Source organism: Sinohyriopsis cumingii, chromosome 3 (assembly GCF_028554795.1).
Source record: "Sinohyriopsis cumingii isolate HCF-2022 chromosome 3, ASM2855479v2, whole genome shotgun sequence".
NCBI lineage: Eukaryota > Metazoa > Mollusca > Bivalvia > Unionida > Unionidae > Sinohyriopsis > Sinohyriopsis cumingii.
In genome coordinates this window covers 78,279,627-78,296,585 of record NC_142963.1, presented here as the reverse complement: position 1 = coordinate 78,296,585, position 16,959 = coordinate 78,279,627, and the positions used below count along the sequence as shown (strand labels likewise).

The 16,959-nt window shown below is 33.4% G+C and overlaps 1 protein-coding gene across 5 annotated transcripts in view; it reads right to left on the bottom strand.

Annotated features, from left to right (window-relative positions):
• The window catches only part of LOC149803158 (uncharacterized), an 82,488-nt gene extending 65,541 nt beyond the window's left edge, over positions 1–16,947 (bottom strand). For 3 of the 5 annotated variants that reach the window (XM_089952776.1, XM_089952777.1, XM_089952778.1), the window contains exon 1: positions 16,790–16,946. The gene's annotated coding sequence lies outside the window, so the exon portion shown is untranslated. Of the gene's footprint in view, positions 1–16,789 lie in introns of all 5 variants that reach the window. The other 2 variants (XM_089952780.1, XM_089952781.1) reach the window with 1 other exon arrangement.
• Between the last annotated feature and the right edge of the window lie 12 nt (positions 16,948–16,959).

Here is a 16,959-nt window from a genome sequence, read left to right as displayed (position 1 = left end):
GCACTTAAAAATATCCCTCAGCTTTGAAATATTTCAGAGATAATTTTACATGAAAGAAATTACACTCTTTAAATATTAGTTGTATTAGTTTTCCTTTTATGGATTTTGACAACATTAAAACTAACAAAAGTAAAAAGGCACCTTATTGGGCCACTTTAAAGTCAAATCCAACTAGAAACTGCACAAACCCAGATCTGCCATCATAAAATGTGCCAAATTTTATAAATTATTCAGTAATTTTTATACAATGAATTATATCTATCTCCCTATGGGTACTGCATAAATCTGCAAAGTAATGTTCAATTATCAATGCTTTTCATTTTGCTATGCACGTTTTCCGCTATATCACTTAATTTTTTTAAAAATTATCCTTGATTATACATTCAAAACCATAAAATATACACATATTTAATACATGAACACTGTAATGCCTACTGGCTACATGCCCACCTAATTACATGCATGGATATACCAGACCAATGTGTTATGACAATACATCGCCATTTTCCCATAATAATAATTGTTTGTTCTAATTGTTGAAAACATTACTATACCTCCCAGGTCTGCCCAAAGGTTGAAAATGTCATTAAAATTATGATCATAGCAATAACTTCTAAAAATACAAAATAATCATGCAAATGACTATCAGTTGTTCTGGCACAGGTCTAAAAGATCTACAACCTGTTATCACAACAGAAACTGGATCCACTTTGATCGTTACGCCTCTTTGCATACCAAATGAATTATCTTAGTTTAAATCCCTTCCAAGTATTTTTCAGCTCTGCATTATTTTAATTTTAAAAAACATGCATGTAATGATCAGATACATACACTGTACTTGCTCATCAATAAAGCCCCTCTAACTGCAAAATGTCAAAGACACAGACCTCTATCACATTATATGACAACAGATCAGGTTCTATGTTGTCAAATTAGAATCCTTGGTATAACAAATATTGTACATACATACATACAGTAAACCTAAATCTGCCTGAACATTGTGTTACTTCATATCTGAATCAGTACTGCTATTGCTGCATATACATACAGCATGCACAACACATATTTTGGTGGAAAGAAAGAGTTTGATTTGGCAAAGGTTATGTCAAGACTTTCAGGAAAGGTCATTCTTATGACATATCCAACAGCTCTTTCCCCCGAACCAAAAACTAATAATTATTCCATGTCCCTTTTTTACATTTTAAACAATATTTTTGGTAAGAATGGAATTTATAGCAAATTGGAATATATACAAGTTTTATTCTGTACATGAAATAAATACTTGTCCAACACAAGTGAAAACACCTAAATAATGTACAATACTCAAGTACAGATGGATCACCATATCAAACACCTAAATAATGTACAATACTCAAGTACAGATGGATCACCATATCAAACACCTAAATAATGTACAATACTCAAGTACAGATGGATCACCATATCAAACACCTAAATAATGTACAATACTCAAGTACAGATGGATCATCATATCAAACACCTAAATAATGTACAATACTCAAGTACAGATGGATCACCATATCAAACACCTAAATAATGTACAATACTCAAGTACAGATGGATCACCATATCAAACACCTAAATAATGTGCAATACTCAAGTACAGATGGATCATCCATATCAAACACCTAAATAATGTGCAATACTCAAGTACAGATGGATCACCATATCAAACACCTAAATAATGTGCAATACTCAAGTACAGATGGATCACCATATCAAACACCTAAATAATGTACAATACTCAAGTACAGATGGATCATCATATCAAACACCTAAATAATGTACAATACTCAAGTACAGATGGATCACCATATCAAACACCTAAATAATGTACAATACTCAAGTACAGATGGATCACCATATCAAACACCTAAATAATGTACAATACTCAAGTACAGATGGATCATCATATCAAACACCTAAATAATGTACAATACTCAAGTACAGATGGATCACGATATCAAACACCTAAATAATGTACAATACTCAAGTACAGATGGATCACCATATCAAACACCTAAATAATGAGCAATACTCAAGTACAGATGGATCATCCATATCAAACACCTAAATAATGTGCAATACTCAAGTACAGATGGATCACCATATCAAACACCTAAATAATGTGCAATACTCAAGTACAGATGGATCACCATATCAAACACCCAAATAATGTACAATACTCAAGTACAGATGGATCACCATATCAAACACCTAAATAATGTGCAATACTCAAGTACAGATGGATCATCCATATCAAACACCTAAATAATGTACAATACTCAAGTACAGATGGATCACCATATCAAACACCTAAATAATGTACAATACTCAAGTACAGATGGATCACCATATCAAACACCTAAATAATGTACAATACTCAAGTACAGATGGATCACCATATCAAACACCTAAATAATGTACAATACTCAAGTACAGATGGATCACCATATCAAACACCAGCTCAACCATTTACGATTTAATGGGTATGTAGTTAAACTAATTACATACCATAGTAAAACTAAAAACACCAATCTCAACTGTGTTCTGCACAATTCTGTAAGAAATCATATAGATAAACAATGTTCAGCAAGATGGCTGAGAGTGGAAATTTATTGGAACTATTTTCATTTAAGCTGAAAACACCAGTGTGCTAATCTGTGGTGGACAAGCTTACTAAAGAAAACTGTTATCAGTACTCTGATAGATAAGACAATAGATAACTCACTCACGTCGTTGTGGACATCCAGTGTGTAAATAGGTCAGCAATAATAAGAATATATTGTATAAAGGCAAACAGCCTTTTCATATGATTTTCCTTCTTTGTTTTGAACTTACTGTTCAGATATTTAAATCTTCATAAATGCATTTCATTTTTTCACCAATGAAAATGAAATGCATTTATAAAGATTTTTCTGCTTTATTACATATTTTCTGCAATGAATATATTCTTCACTGGGATAAAAAAAAATTGTGTTAGATGCAATATGTAGGTATAAAATAACTTTTAGGAAAAAAACAAAGAAAGACCCCCAAGTATACCCCCCAGTGTAGGCAATTCACAAGTCATACATTGTCCTGCTGTCAAAAGTCCAAGTTCACCTGATCTACTTGCACCCAAGTTTCACCAGGTAAGTGTGATTAGGTACTGACACTGTTCTGTATCAATATTAGCCCACCACTCCGGTTATCAAACAACTTGAAGGAATTGCTCCACCAAGCGTATACTCATAATAAGAAATATTGATCCTCTAGAAGTAAAAACTGATGACAGCTGTCTAATTCGATAAACATAAATATGATGAATTGTAACTTCGTGATCTACATAAGTGTTGCAGGAACAAATTGTATTAACTGTATGCAATGTAACTGTTTCCATAAGAACACAAGCAAACTTTGATAGAAACAGTCCTTGCATATTTATGGGCAAAACCCTTAGGATAAACTTAAGGAGAATTTTAGAGATTTTCCATAACAAGTAAAGCACTCTACAACAAGAAGGGGAAGAAGAAAGGAAAGGAATACTATGAGTTACCCAAGTTTTACTGCTTTAAAAATCTTAGTAACTATTTATGTTTAGTGGTCATTATATATTAATGTTTATGCCCCATGATCCACTTGTTCAACTGGCTTTTTTTAAAACAGGATAATCACCTTAAGTGTGATACATTAAGGGAATGACCATTTAATTTACATGGGAAAGACCCCGAGATTTCTGTAGAAAAGAAAGAGATTCTGACTTGCCAGAAACATGAAAAATATTTTTCCTCCAATTTAAACCAGCCTACTCCACCGCCCAAAAAACAACGAACCTCTTGTAATCATTATACTTGTGGGAAAATATTAACTATCTTGAGGAAAATGAAAAAAAAATATTGTCCCAACTCAAAATAAAGTGCCAGCCCCCACCCACAGACATTTAAATGGTCAGTCCCAAAAATGGATGCAAAACTGCTTATCAACCCTCCATGCAGAAACAGAATTTACAGTAGGGTCAGGCTTATTCAAGGTTTGCTGGCTGGTCAACCCAAACAGTTCTCAGAAGAAACAATTAGTTCAAGATGGAGTGTAATCAAATGGACTGGTTTGTTTCCACTCATAAATTGGGTATAAACAGCTTGAATAGAAATTTGATTTGAGCTGAAAATGAAGTTTACACATGCTTTTGCAACTCTAATAGCTTTTGCAAGAGCCAATACACAGTCTGCCAACCAGACCAAGGCCCTTAGGGCCAATTGGAAATCCAATAAACAACTTGAAATGCCCCATATGGCACCAAATGGGTCTTCAAGAGGGCATGAAATGAGGTGTTTGCAACAGTTATAAACTGCCCAGATCAATACTGTTCATGTCCAGTCCATGCATGTAAACTGTTAATTTGTAGACACAAAGCTTATGAGGTGGAGAATATCTATCTAGTTTCAACTTCGGTATCTTCTCTTCTGAAGATATAGTCTTAACCGATAGCTACACAACAATGTATACAATTCAATGTATCGTGCTGCATCAATTTTCGTTGGCAAAACTGTGTATACATTAAAATTTTCCACTGGCTATTAATTTTGTTATGAAGTGTAAGCTTTCATTAATCATAAATATAAACTGTTTACTTGCATTAATTGCAGCTTTCAACACTGGTTATGATTAAATAATGATATAGTTAAGTGCTTATTTCTTTAAAGTAAAACATTCTGTAAACCAAATGTAAACCTAAAATGGGACCAAAACCAATTAAAACTGAAAAAAATTAAAGCATCTATTGAATGCTTCATCAATGCAAAATCAAAAGGCAACACTTTCCTAATACCTGCAATTTCGAATCTAATTTATAAAATTCATGTGTAAACTTCTGTTTCCTTTTCTTGGCTAATCATTTTTTTTATTATATTGGACTGATGCCATCAATCATTAATGTCATTCTATAGCAAAAATGTAGTTACACTTTCAGACATGCAAGATTATCCCATTTCCAATTCGACAAAGTGTTCATATCATTATATATATATATATATATAGAGAGAGAGAGAGAGAGAGAGAGAGAGAGAGAGAGAGAGAATAAAAAGAAACTTCAAATTATCCTCACATATAATTAAAAAAATCCATTTTTGATGAAGGTACAAATGAAAACAAGAAAAAGACCCTATATTGAATAAGACGATCCGGGAAATAATATTATTATCTGAAAATGGAATGGTACTGAAACTATAACTGCATTTATTTATTTGAAGTTGATGACAACAATTAAAGTTTAGACGTTCTATTAAGTATGACTTAGTTTTAGTGCACTGACTCATCAAGCACACCTGTTCCTGTTTCGGGCTTCCCACAAGAACAAGTTCGTAAATGTAGATGAAACCAAAACACAAGTCCTAATTACCTCAGTGACAATATTGTGCATAAATACTGAAGAAGATAAAAAACCACACACGTCAGTCTAATTCAATGACTCTAAACAGCGTGAAAAGACAGGTCTGTAAGGCATGAACTACACTATCTTGATAAAATGTACATGATATGAAGTCATGCAATACTTGAGAATTTCCGATTGATTTAATTAAATCAATCTGATATTCTCAAATATTGTACAAAGAGATGTTTATTATTATAACAGACCCAAATCATAAAACTGACACCTTTTTCGTAAACGTCCAATTTGTTGTCCAATCATGTGTCACCTGAATTACTTGCTACAAGCACCAAAATTCATTAAATTGAGGTCAATGTGTACATTACAGTCTCTCGATATTAATCTGGGTCAAAGGATCCCTATTGAAGTCTGTCGAACGCACATCCTCCAAAACATGAAAAGACCGGATGTAATGTTCTCATACACTATTAATTTTCACGACCCAGACGAGAGTTTCCGCAAATGTCCAATCCTGTACAATTATTTCACCGAACAGGTTAGATCAGGTAAAGGATGTTTTTGGTTTAATTTTAGAACCAAGTACACTGGGTCAAGGTAAACAGCATACTCCCCCACAACTTCCAGTTTCAAATTCACTTGAGGTTGAAAGACGTTCAATCAAATTTTTCATTCACATTACAACTTTTAAAAAGTACCAGTAAAATACCACATTTTTATGACAAACTAGAACAGACATATACTTGCTTATCAAAACCTGTGTCCCACACACACACACACACCTTTTGATTAATTATCAATATATCAGTGAGTATTCATGTGCAGGTTGTTTATTATGTACCTTTTCCTGATACCATGTAAATAACATAAATTGTTCTATTTCATACTTTGGAATCCAAAAACACTTTACTTTTCTTTGGCATTTTTTTAAATATTTATTCTTACAGCATTAAAAATTAAATACCAATTTCTTTCTAAACAGCAGTATAATCCTAATATGATTGTTTTTAATAGTGATAAAAAGTTTGATATCTACAAATACAACAAGAATGAGCCAAAAGCATATGCATTGCTACCTATTTTACTTCACAAAGAAGTTGCAAACATAACGGCATTATATAAAAAAAAAAACTTTTTGTGTGTGCCGATAAGGCTTGAATTGACCATTAAATCTCGACAGAATCCAAGGCCACCGTAGTTTCTACTAAATTATGTATGAAAATAGAAAACCTTGATAAAAAATACATTGTTTGGACCTAATGGATACTTTTAACACAAATACTCTACAGATAATCCTATCTCTTGCATATTGTTGTGAACATTTTATAACAAACCCACCATTTAATTGTCAGAGTGAATTTCCTTCTGACCAAAATATTTTTTTTCATTGATCACAAGAATTTTTTTCTCAATTAAACTGATGGATACAGGGCAAGATAATATTTTTTGTTCAAGTTTGGAGGATGGAAATTTGTCTTTACAAAATTTCAGCCCACTTACCCACCCCTTAAATGGTCCATCCCTAGAAGCTACATAGACTGCTTCCTGATATGATGAGTATATGTTTGTTTTCAAATTATATGACTCAACGTTAATAATTTTAATTATTTAAAAAGTACAAGGGAATGTAACAATGAAGTTTAATGACCTTCATATATAAACTGCTGGGTATTGGGGCCCCACAAGTGGATGAGTGGTCTAAAGCGCTTGCCCTTACTAATCACTGCTATCTCACCACTGTTTGTATGGGTTAAGGTCTCAGGCCCAGCCAACATGGGTATGTGAGATAGCTTTCAAGTGGCTTCCCACGAATTCGTTTTTCTTCCTGGGGTTTGCTGAAAAATTGTCTTAAACCTAAGCCAACAAAACTTAAATAAGAAAATGCATGGAAACAACTTTTAAAAAATCAACTGCCAGACTCAAATTGGCTAAATGACACCATAAAAACTCAAAACAATAAAAACAGCACATCAACCATGATGCCTGCATCTTGAGTGGATCATGTAAAAGGATATTTCAATAGCTGCATTGTCATGGAAAACTTAAGCCAATTTGTCATGTCAATGGTATATGAATTGTTAGCCAAAAAAAGATGTGGTCATGACAACTGTGAAACAAATAGCAAGGAAGATCAGTACATACGTACATGCTTATAAATCAAGTCCAACTGCAAACAATCAAGATCCAGATCTGCATTTGTTTAAGGTTCAATTCATATGTTTAATGTGCTTGCAGGTCAAGGTCCACATCATATGTTTAATGTGCTTGCAGGTCAAGGTCCACATCATATGTTTAATGTGCTTGCAGGTCAAGGTCCACATCATATGTTTAATGTGCTTGCAGGTCAAGGTCCACATCATATGTTTAATGTGCTTGCAGGTCAAGGTCCACATATGTTTAATGTGCTTGCAGGCCAAGGTCCACATATGTTTAATGTGCTTGCAGGTCAAGGTCGATATCATATGTTTAATGTGCTTGCAGGTTAAGGTCCACATCATATGTTTAATGTGCTTGCAGGCCAAGGTCCACATCATATGTTTAATGTGCTTGCAGGTCAAGGTCCACATCATGTTTAATGTGCTTGCAGGTCAAGGTCCACATCATGTTTAATGTGCTTGCAGGTCAAGGTCCACATATGTTTAATGTGCTTGCAGGCCAAGGTCCACATCATATGTTTAATGTGCTTGCAGGTCAAGGTCCACATCATGTTTAATGTGCTTGCAGGTCAAGGTCCACATATGTTTAATGTGCTTGCAGGCCAAGGTCCACATCATATGTTTAATGTGCTTGCAGGTCAAGGTCCACATCATGTTTAATGTGCTTGCAGGTCAAAGTCCACACCATATGTTTGATGTGCTTGCAGGTCAAGGTCAACATCATATGTTTAATATGCTTGCAGGTTAAGGTCAACATCATATGTTTAATGTGCTTGTAGGTCAAGGTCCACATATGTTTAATGTGCTTGCAGGTCAAGGTCGATATCATATGTTTAATGTGCTTGCAGATCAAGGTCCACATCATATATTCTATTCATTACTCCAAACAAACTTCAAAACCTGCTGGTGCCTTATGTGATGGCAGATCTGGTTCTGTGCTGTTTACTGTTGGACTCGTCTTCTACGCAAGTTCATACGATACTAATTCTTTTTTAACCCAGCCTGTTCATGTGACAGTTTCCAATATAATGTTACCACTTCAGCCAAGAAAATCTGATTAGAATGGGTACCCTATTTTGTTTGTGCATATGAGGTAAACATATACAAGGATGTGGCTAATAGGATGCATCACCAGACCCACATATTTTGGGGTAAGATGCTTATCAATTTGGTTTGATAGACATGTATAGGACTTTCATGTGGCTGCTGTATAAAGCGTAATCATATTATTTACCATTCTACAAATTTCTGGTTTTTATACTTAACTAAGTAAGGTATCTAAAGAAATAAAAAGTAAATATTGATGAAAATGAACTTTAACAACTGTAATACATTGGCATTTTTCAATATTGCTGTAATGACCACAGTAAATGAACTGTAATGATTCACACAACTGCTTACATGCATGTGGAAAATAATTACTGCTAAGGGACATATGTCCTTGTCTACAAGTCTCACCCCACCAGGTGGAATGATGCAGATGTCATAAAATATCAGATGTACACACAGGTAACATGTGGGTTAACTGTTACATGTACCATACAATGTGAAGGCAGAATGTAGGTTAACTGTTACATGTACCATACAATGTGAAGGCAGAATGTAGGTTAACTGTTACATGTTACCATGGATGTGCACCTACGATTAAAATGGCTGTCTGTCTGACAGTCTTCCGCCTTAATAATCACTATTCCCTTATAATCTGCTGATAAAGACTAATAACAAGCACAATAGTTGTCCTAAAATCTGTAATTACCCTAATGATAACTTGCAATTTGTTTTGCATCCTATGTTTAATAATAATAATAATAATAATAGTAATATAGGAATATAATGGAAACCTGCTTTCAGAAGGTGTAATTTATTTCTCAGTCACTCAAATTTCTCATATCATAATAGTTTGTAGTCATTTTTTCTGTAAGTTATGAAGCATACTGTGCTTGCCAACTAAATCCCAAGAAAAAATGAATAACCTTCTAATCCTTACATAATGAATTCAAAGGTTAATCAAAATTTCAATATTGTGTGTAACAAAGATTTAAGTCTGTAGATGTACTGAAACAAATTATTATATTTTTTATGAGTGAGGCAAAGCACTTTTAATCATTTCTCATTAAACTGTAGAATTAATAACTTTTTTAAAACTATTTACAAAGTATTCATTTAAAGTAACTAAGCTTCATAAAAACTGAAAAAGGCAAATACTAGGAACATTCTCAAATTGTGTTTCATAGTTAAAAGGCTACATGTGCCTAAAATATTCCCTTTTTTATATCTAATTAGGCAGCAGATAATGTCGAGGCAAATCAGTAAATATTAGCCCCAATTAACAGCACCGATATCAATAGAAAGATACACCAATATCAATAGAAAGATACACACTAGTGCAGGAGGCAGAGCAACTGAAGGATGTCATCAGTGTGTCACTACTGCATGAGGTACAACAACACAATGATCCTCATCAGTGTACATCACTACTGCAGGAGCATGGGAACACTCCACCAAGACATTAGCACAGCAATCAATGTAAAACCCATTGTTCTTTCAAATGGCATTTATACATGCTTCCCAACAAGGTCACTAGCAATGATCTTCTGCCTATTTTACCTGGACGATGGACAACCTAGTAGTATTTCCTATACGCAATCACCAAACTGACCATTCTGAAGAAGGTACACTGAAGCAAAATCAACCTATAAAGTATAAATATAGAGACAAAGAGAAAGCCTTATTTGCATTCTGTTTACGCATGTATTTTTTTGTAACAGTATCTTGAGATCCAATGAATTTATTTCAACTTGCAAACACCGTATAAACTCAACAGTATATCTGCCAGCATACCACAAATATGGCTGCTGATGACGTCATTCGGGAATTATCTATATAGTAACAAGAATAATGTTGTTGGTCCTGTTCGTAGGTAACATGCACATGCCTAGCCAGAGATCATATCCACCACTCTGGTGGCCTAGTGGTTAGAGCATCTGCATCAGATGCAGGAGGTTGTGGGTTCGATCCTCAGCCAAGTCATACCAAAGACTTATAAAAAATGTACTAACAGCTGCTTCGCTTGGTGCTAAGTATTAAGAGGTTAATGTTTAGGACTGGTTTCACCTGGTGTCAGGATAATGTGACTGGGTGGGACATCATGCTACATGTCTACGACATGATGCCCCAGTGCTAGGCATCACTGTAAACTGCCACACTGCAGACAGCGTAGCAAAATGACTGATAAATTGTTAAAGATACGTTAAAAATCCAAATCACACACAATGGTCAGCTGGCTACCTTAACTTTCTAATGTAAAAATGACAGGTGAGCAATTCATCAATTTACATGTTTTACTTAAGACTAATCTCCAGAATTTCACAAAATAATGATGTTACAGTACAGCTGTGAATAAGATGGCCTGAGCAACCATAACTAATCACAGTCAATATCTAATATCCTTACTGCAACTTGCTGCATCCTCAATCCCCATTTGCAAAACATCACTTAGCAGCTGTGTCACATCTAAAACTAACCTGTTCTAAATCAAGAACCAACTGTCTATTAGTCACTGCCTATAACATGCATATAATATTTAATGTTGGGAGGGGGGACAGATTTTCCAGCAATATCTATCTTCAATAAGCATTTCTAATACATGAGCATTGAGCAGTGTACTCGATATCTTGACCCTATAAAGCCAACAGCTGCCATCAATCTCTAAAATTAGTGTTGTGTCTTGCACCAAGCAATCAACTGTCTTGATCAGACCTGCCTAAATTTAACTTATTCCTACTCTCAAATCAGTTTGCAGTTTGACAAAAACCTACATGCAAAATTAATCTATTAATTGCAAGTTTTTTTAAACCTAGTTTACCCCAATATAAATACAATAATACTGAACTTCAAAGAAGAACAATAATCTAATGTCAGTTATAACTATCAGTTTTAATTAACTTGCATTCTGGGAGTGTTAAATGCTAAATTCAAGCTCTAAATCAGACATGTGCAACATATGGCCCAAGATCCCCTGCAGTCAGGTTTTTATTGGCAGCATAGGGTGTAGATTTAAAAATCACTTATCCAGCCCATGCCCTGGGGGAAGCTGCACCTGCCTGACCTAAATTATACAACATTGCCAGTAAAGAATTTGGACCTAATTACTATCTCTACTGACTTTACTGACCAGTCTTCATGTATGTTTATCAATTGTCACTCCACCACAATTTATTCTGCATAAATTGTACAAGTTAATCAATGAGATGAAGCAATCTTGAAAAGGTCAGTGAATTATGAATCTTACATAACACCAAAATTATGACCTAAATAAATGACGTTAAAAGGACAGCCTAACCTGTAACTTGGCATTATTCCATGATTCATAAATTTGGCCAGAGTTAAGAAAATATTTTGGAAACTATTCAAGATCTTTTTATTCCAAATTAACTTGTCATATTCTTTTCAAGCTATTTTCTTAAGATTGCTAATGAAGATACAATTGTTTTATCCCCACCTAGCTTAACATGACAACATGAAAAGCTAAACTTTTGTTGTGATGGATGTTGCCATAGAGGAAACAGTACAGTTGGAGAAAGAGAGCAAAATCAATATTTGTAATGCAAATTCTCCACACACAAATATTAACAATAATTTTAATGTAATCGATAAACCAAAGTGGAATAAGTTACAACTGTTTGTCTGACAACAAATGTATTATATCAACCATAATCATTAGCCCTACTACTCAAAGCTATAGTGCAAAGTGATCATTGGGATCGAACTAGTCAATTAGGACTTCCCTATTGTACTGCATTGGGGTGGCATAGAGAATCAATTACCAGTTATAACAAAAATGATGGAAAAACATAAAGCTTTGATAAATGAAGTAAGTGTTAGTATTGTGGGTGGAAAGACTTTAATTCCACCTACAGAGTATGCTGTGATCTATATTTCTGTATGATCTTGTAATTTTGAAGACATGCACACAATATCAGTGACTTATTTACTTATTGTTTCAAATTAAAGAAATACTATCAAATAAAATAAAACTATTTTGTAATACCATGACGATAAACATGAAAAACAATGTTATGATCATATATAACAGTTTAATAAATATCTATATATTTTAGCAAGAAATTTTTAAAATCGCTATTGATCTGAATTCAATTAAACTTCAACAAAGATACAACTTTTTTCCAGCTGCATTACTTTGTGTCCATGTTTGTATATCTAATTTAATGCCTTTCATAAATGCATAAAATGACCACCATTTCTAAGAAACTTTCATTAAAATAACATGATGGAAATATGTTTTTCTATTTCTGCCATCAAAACCAACCCTTTCCAGCATTAAGATATGAAAATTTCCATCTAATAGATCAGTAGCACTGGACAAAGTAGTAAAATAAAACTAAAGAAATTCACAGGTGTAATCTTTGATCTCAGGAATTTACAATCTGTGTGGACATTACAATGAATTCAGTTAAGGTACAAGCTTGAAACCCACATTTTCATTGGGTCATTTGCTTTCCTTGTAGTATGGGGTAGCCCAAAGTCTTTGTTCCCCATTAGATATGGGGTAGCCCAGAGGGTGTTACCTATCCAGCCAGTAGATCCAGTAATTAACTTCAGTATGTGCAATTCTTATTTCCAGATTGCCATCTGTGCCTTTGAGATACATTCCATGAAGATCAACACAATAAATATCTTATGCAATGGTGTTAAATAAGGTGTTTTGAGAAGAAAGACAAATAAACAAAATGGCAAACAAATACATCTTAATAGACCCTCTCTGATATAAATTGTTTGATATATACATTGTATTGTGAGTAACAAATCACTATAGCAACACCAAAGCTGCAAACTGAAAGGACTATTGGAAAGAAATAACTGCCATTTCTAAATTGTTTAAGGTACACGCATTGCAATGTTCATCTAAATTGCTACATTTGCATAGCTACTAGCTTTGCAAATGAATACAAGGAAACTGCTTTATTTTGTATATATCATTGATAGCATTAACTCAGTAACTCAGACCACGTCCTCTGACAGAAGAACAGTTGAAAGTTAACAAAAGTGGCATATACAGCCTGGCAATGTGGAGACGGATTCTTCTTGCTTTGGTTGCCTTTTTAAAAATGTGTTGAAACCTTATAAACGTAATTTCTGAACGGACTGGGTGTTAAGCCAAAATGATTATGATCAAGATGACAGCTACAAATATGTACTTGAGCTTTGCTGCAATAAGCATGAAATTTGAACACTTTGTGCCTAAGTAGACATTTATGCCATACAATAATATGGAAGTGCTATCTGTAAATTGGTACCAAGAGACCTAAATACCACCCCCTGATTTTCTATTTCACCTGATGCCACATAGCCCAGAAGGATGCATAATCATAATTGTTTTCTCTCCCTTGGGACAATGGTCATCAATCAATATATGCAATCAAAGTGTGACAACCATTAACTGTTGCCATGATAACAAACAGGGTTTAAAACAAAAGTATTTGTTTTCATAGAATGACATGATTAATAGGGTAATAAACTTGCACTCTAATGTCAAAATCATAATTATAAACCAATCCTTGACCAACTAAATGATGGACAATTCTAGTTCAGATTTTATCATGGAAAGTGCATTAACATGAAGCAACAACTTTTGGTCTATGATGTGGATTTTTTATCACGGAAAGTACATCAAAATCAAGCAAAAATGTTTTGGTCTATGATGTTACTATAAAACAACTCTTTCCCGGTTATAAACAAAATTTTATAAACTAATGCAAGGACAAGGGCAAGTTAAGAAAACCAGGAAAATTAGAGAACCCTGACTATAAATGCAAACAAATGCAGTGACATCTCTTTCTGTCCTTTCCATACTGTAAACATACAGCCATGCAGAAACAGTTTATCTGTACACAGTGAACATATGATTACAGTGAGACCAATTTCACTGATTTCTCATAATTCAATACCAACATCAACAAGTTTAAATAAAATGTTATAATCACCACCAAAAAAACCTCTATTTAAAATAATTTTGTTATTCATTGGTAATTTCTTAATAAAGCTTCTCTAAAACTTGAAATGTGCACAAAAAACTTGATGTGATTGATTGGATAATGTTATTTTAATTGTACAAAAACAGGATGTGATTGATTGGATCATGTTATTTTAATTGTACAAAACTTGATGTGATTGATCGGATAATGTTATTTTAATTGTACAAAAACTTGATGTGATTGATTGGATAATGTTATTTTAATTGTACAAAAACGTGATGTGATTGATTGGATAATGTTATTTTAGTTGTACAAAACCTTCAGCATTGGAAACCAAACCTGAGATGGATGGATCAATTGGTGTAAGATGCTCATCCAGGCAACAAACCTTTGATATATCATTATTACATGTGATAAGCTAACTCCTTGAGACCAAAAGCAAAGTAATGCATTATTGTATTAATCTGTGTTTCTAAACAAGTAATATGATTCACAACAAGCCGTACATTAGGTCTTAAAGCATCCTTGATGGATTTCATCAACACTGCAATTCAATAGTACAGCTATCAGTGTCCTTTAACACCCCTATTACTGAATGACAAAGCAAATTTCAAAATTTAACTAATAGCTTTAATTCTACCTTTTGCAAATATTTTTAACAGAAATGAAGTACAATTTTAATGTAGAATTAAATATAAATTGTAATTCCTATTAGCATAATTTATTTTATTACTTTTAACAATACAAATCAAATATTTAATTTTAAATTTAAACTTTATAAAATCAGATTTTCATGCATCACATGATACATTTGCTCATAAAAGGAAATTTAATTTGTGCACCTTATGAAAATTTAAAATTATTTTTTTCTGTTGAAAAAATTTACACATTGGGGACCCATGATAGCTCATAGGTCAGACTCTTAATCCTGAAGGTTGCAGGTTTTAATACCCACTTAATTAGACCATCATGGGTTGACTTTTTGTGTGTCTTTGGAAAAGGCACTTGTCTCTCAATTCCTTGGTATGGTATAATAACCAATACTGCATTAAAAGTATAATAACCAATATTGCATTAAAAGTGCCATTAAAACCAACCAACCAAAAAGACATAATCACTGAATTTACTTGTCAATTTCAGCAAATGTATCCCCTTTAAATGTCCAAAATAATTATCATGATGCTGATAGTTAATAACATTTTAGTAATGAAAATAAAAGTATTTTCATTTTGTTATTGTTAAATCATTTCATATCTGTCTTCCTCATCTGTGATATTAAAATTGAGAGAAGGTAGTTATTTATCAAGAGTTACCTCACTTAAAAATAATTAAATGCTTCTAACTCTTAAACCTCTTTACCAAATTTGTTAAATTTTCTTTTCTGTGTATAATTTCATGCCTTCAATCCATATAGCATATAAATTGTCAGACATCAGCGTCACTTCAAATCGATACATTTAAGGTGAAAAAATTGAGTATGGTAACAGCTGTACATAAACTTTAACCTACTCTCCTTATCCAACCTATTCACTATTTTGTCTGATTTTTTTAATTGTATTCCATTCATTTATGAGTCAGTGCTTGCATTATTATCATTCTAACTGCATAATCACTAAATTTCTGACAGACACCTAAATGTTTAGTTTTGTTCCATGCCTCCTCAATTACTCTGCTTTCTGGCTAACATAAAATAATAGTGTACAATAGGAACATAAGTATCTCTAACATTGTATTTTGCAACTATGTATTTTTTTTTACATTATTTGGGTGTATTACCATAAGACAAAAGTAATATATATATATATATATATATATATATATATATATATATATATATATATATATATATATATATATGTGTGTGTGTGTGTGTGTGTGTGTGTGTGTTCCTAGGGGAAGAATATTACGAAAAATGTACATGACAAACCTGAAACGGACCATAACAAGATACGTTCAATTTGATGTTAAAATTCGTAAATGATCCAACTTGCATCTGAATACATGTGAAGTAGAAAGAAAAACAACGTTTTGCATGCAAAACAAGTATGTTACATAGAGAAAATAATAAAGCAACCCGACGTTGATTTAGAACATCAAAGAGTCGGAGCGGACACATCGCACCTGACCAACGCAGGTAATGTACGTCGACGACTCCTGGGACTCCATAGCGGTATCGTGTCTGTCTCGCTCCAGGTAAGAGCACACAAGAGGACGATACTTTCAGCACGTAAAAATTAAAAACAACTTACCAAATGTTCCTTATATCCTTCTCCTTTGGAAAACACGCTATGTTTTTCAGTACGGTTAAATTTTACGTACAGTCAGACAGTGAATATACATTGCACATGCAAACGGCAGACGATTTAGCGGTAAACACTGGTCGCCATTGCTCACTCGCATGTCAATAGAGCGAAATGAT